Genomic DNA, 4,410 nt, shown 5'->3' with positions numbered 1-4,410 from the left:
GGGACAGCTGCCGCTTTCTCCACCAATCACCAGCTACGTCGCGGCCTACGGAAGAGACGTAACTTGGGGAGCGTCAGTCTGATAGGCGGGGCTTAAAGTAACGGATGGAGAGTTTTGCCAATGGTAGGCAGCGATTGAAAAGTCGGGCAGTCCCGCCCCCCGATCGGGGATGACTGGTCACCAGGTGGGGTGTAGGGCGGGTGGTCAGATTGGGTGATGGAGCCAGTCGAGAAGTCCCGGAGCCCACTGGTTGAGGCTGCCTCCCGAGTGCAGACCTTTCTGCCAGTCTCGAGCGATGGTCTCCAACCCGGATGTCTGGCTTTCCTGGTCGTGTGCCTCCGCCCGGCTACGGACGCCAGCTATGAAAGGCGGCGCTGGTTAGGATTTCGCTCTAACAGGTACACAGACACCGAGCACCTGCTGGGAAGAAGCCAGGCGCAAAAGGGAACCCCTGCCCTCCACATCGTGGTGCCAGATAAAATACAGGACGCCCAGTTAAATTTGAATTTCATGTAAACAACGATTATTTGTTATGATGTCGCAATTAATTTATGGGACATACTTATATTAAAAGAAGTATTACTGGTTATCTGAAATGCAGATATAACTGGGTAGCCTATATTTTGATTCGCTAAGTCTGGCAACTCTACCTCCAAAGGCTTTCCAATCTACAAGGAGTCATGGGACAGAAAGTTAATTAATTACTTAATTTGTCCATTCACTCAGTTTCCAATCTGGGCAAGGTGTTCCATGAGGATGTATGAAGGCTAGACATAGTAATTAGACCAGGATCCTCCCCTTCCGCAGTTCATAGTCTTTTGCCTATGATGTGAGGCAAGAAGGGGCACACTATAGCGTCTCTAGGTAGAAAATGACGCCCCAGCTGGTGACCTTGAAAGGTGGAAATGATTTCATATCCAAGGATAGGAGATGGGGAGATTTTTTCAGTGAAAACTGTAGGTAAGGTGGGGAGAAAGCCCCGTCAGGTTGAGCATCAGTAATCAAATAAGAGATTATATGAGAGAGGAGGCACAGAGCTAAAACTTTCAGTTAGAGACATTGAGGATTTTAAATTGCACATAAGAGACCTACACTAAGGCATTTGAGCGTGATTTAGTGCACAAATGTAAAACAGATTTATTGTGGGGGGGGCGGGGAAGCCTTACTGTTTCTTCAGTTCCCAGTCTCCATTTTCTTCTTGGAGTTTCCTGAGGGTGAAAAAATGAGAGTGAGTTAAAAGCAGTGACCCCAGGAGTTCCCCAGGTAGCAGACTCACCCTAGGAAAACCTTGCCCAACTGAAAACTGAATCAGAAAGACACTCTCAAAGCCAGGTGTGGTGGCTCACTCCTGTAATCCCAGCCCTTTGAGAGGCCAAGGTGGGAAGATCCTTTGACGCCAGGAGTTGAAAACCAGCCTGGATAACATAGCGAGGCCCTGTCTCTTTATTATTAAAAAAGAAAGAAAGCAAAAAAAGAAAAACACTCCCTAAAAAGTTTGAACTTTCTAGAACACACTATGCTTACCAAAGCCACTCCCAATTTAGGGAATAGGGTCGATTTCCTCACCCATCATCAAGAAACAGGAAACTCTCAAACTTGCTTTGCCTCTAGAGAATTTGTACAAATGGGACTTTAGAGAACTCTGAAAGGAAGAAGAGAGATTTTTCCATTAGGAATGTGAAATTATTAGCACCAAAATGTCTAAAGCACCCCTCCAAAACGTCCACTCTAATGTGACTGACTCGAAAAAAATTAATCACTTGTGTTGTTGTTGTTGTTGTTGAGACAGAGTTTCCCTCTTGTTGCTCAGGCTGGAGTGCAGTGGTGAGATCTCGGCTCACTGCAACCTCCAACTCCCGAGTTCAAGCAATTCTGCCTCAGCTTCCCAAGTAGTTGGGATTACATGTGCGCACCACCATGCCCGGCTAATTTTTGTATTTTTGGTAGAGACGGAGTTTTCACCATGTTGGCCAGGCTGGTCTCAAACTCCTGACCTCAGGCGACCCACCCACCTCAGCCTCCCAAAGGGCCAGGATTACAGGCGTGAGCCACCACGCCCCGCTGAAAAAAATTAATCACTTTTAAAAATTCATTTTTAAGCATGATAAATTCACAATCTCTTCACACCAACTAAAGTTTCATTCTTTGTCCATCTTTCTGCATGTCTTAGAACAGGTTTTGAATCACAGGCCCTGCAAGAGCTTATCTAAACCTTATTTAGGGACATAATCAGCTAAAAGTGGGGCAGACCTCCTGCGGTTTCATCCAGCTTGAGGAAACAGAGAAAGGAGTGAATGTCGCTGTTCTTAAAGGAGTTCTAGTACATTCTTATTTCTTTGTATTTAAGGAAGATGAAAAATTTTGTAAATGGACTGGAATATAAAATAAATCCCCACCCCCACCCCCATTTCCCCAGAAAACCTCGCAATCTTTCACACTCCATTTATATCTTGAGAAATAACATCCCTTTTTGAGCTAAGGGCGAATAGCTTATTCTTTGCATCTAAGGACCCTTTTCACCTGAGGTCGCAAAGACGCATTGTTGTTCCTTACAGCCTTGGAATTTAGCAAGATAAACATTGTCGGAAGCCCTCTCCTTGTTTCATAGATTGAGAGATTGAAGCCTAGGGAAGGGCATATGTACTCAAGGTCATATTCTGAATCGTCAGCAGTTCTGCTTGGTGAATGCAGCCCTGCTGATTCAATCTTTAGCGCTCAGTAAACAACTGGTGATGTACGGTTAACTTTTCCACTGAAGCATTTAGAGATGGATATGTGTGTGGCAGGGTAATACAATATTTGAAGTTATGACCCCATTTGTTAGCCTAAAAGAAGCCTTTCTCCCCTCTCGCCCCAGGCCAAATAGGCAAGACTCCAGCCATCCGTTGCCCTGAGGGGAGGACTCTCAGGAGAACCAGAAAACAAATGTCAAATTCTTGGCTCTTGAGTTTCAAAACTAGAGGTCCCGATGCAAGATTTGAAAGAATACGTAATTCCATTTGCTCCCTAAGTCCCGCCCTCACCCCCCAATTAAGTCCAGCAGTGAGTTCTGAGTGATCCCAGAGTGAGCTCAGTAACATGAGCTGATCTCTGCAAATGAGACATCCCATCCAGGAGCCCTGTGGAGGCGAAGATCATGCCCCTCTCACAGACCATGCAGTTAAAATTAAGAATTTCTGTTCTTCAAAAGGTACTGTATACAGTATGGAAAGGTGTGGGGGAGGGCAGAGCAGCTTGACAGTGGAAAAACCCAACTAATACTATCTAGGTGAGGTGATCAAGGTCAACACCAACAGTAATCGGTCATGTTGACAGTGTGTGCCCTTGATGTGATACAGTGATAATGGCAGGCACTTCACCTCTATGATCTTCCTCCCCCAAACCCATCACCCCAGTCAAATCATGAGAAAAACATCAGACAAATGCCAATAGAGGGGCATTCTACAAAATATCTGACCGCTGCTCCTCAGAGGTAATCAAAAACAAGGAAAGTCTGGGCCGGGTGCGGTGGCTCACGCCTGTAATCCCAGCACTTTGGCAGACCTAGGTGAGTGGATCACTTGAGGTCAGGAGTTCAAGACCAGCCTAGCCAAAATGGTGAAACCCCATCACTACCAAAAAATACAAAAATTAGCCAGGTATGGTGGTACATGCCTGTAGTCCTAGCTACTCAGGAGGCCAAGGTGGGAGAATCGCTTGAACCTGGGAGGCGGAGGTTGCAGTGAGCCAAGCTTGTGCCACTGTAATTTAGCCTGGGTAACAGAGTGAGACCCTGCTTCAAAAGAAAAAAAAAATTAGCCAGGCATGGTAGTGCACACCTATAGTCCCAGCTACTGGGAAGGCTGAGACAGGAGGATCACATGAACCCAGGAGGTTGAGACTGCAGTAAGTCAAGATCTCATCACTGCACTCCAGCCTGGGTGACAGAGGGAAACCCTTTCAAAAAAAAAAAGAACAAAAACACAACAACCAGAAACTATATTTTTAAAGAATCCAGCATAGGTGACAAAAGTTTAAAGAAAAGCAAGGAAACGGTTACCATAAAAAATTCGAATAGTGATTACCTCCAGAGTGGAGGGGAGGAAGATGTGTCTGAAAGAGACATGCAGAAGTATTTGGGCATGCTGGTCGTTTCTGAGTGGTCGTGGTGGTTTTTACACTAGTGTTCATTTTGTGATTATCCATATTCTGAGCATTGAAATTGTATGTTCACTTGTGTGCTGTATTTTCCCGTAGAAAGGTTTTAAAAATCTAGTTTGCTTTTTTTGAGTCTTGAGAAGGCGCACTTCTTTTTCACTTGGTAGAAATTATTTGTATGTGGTTTCAATTTGTGTTTGCAGAATCTTGTGTTTACAAAACATGTCTTCAGTGAGTGTGGAAGTTTCCAAAGAAAGGCCAGTGTTGTGGTTG

This window comes from Macaca fascicularis, chromosome X (genome assembly GCF_037993035.2).
Source record: "Macaca fascicularis isolate 582-1 chromosome X, T2T-MFA8v1.1".
Lineage (NCBI taxonomy): Eukaryota > Metazoa > Chordata > Mammalia > Primates > Cercopithecidae > Macaca > Macaca fascicularis.
Note: the sequence above shows the minus strand (reverse complement) of the source record.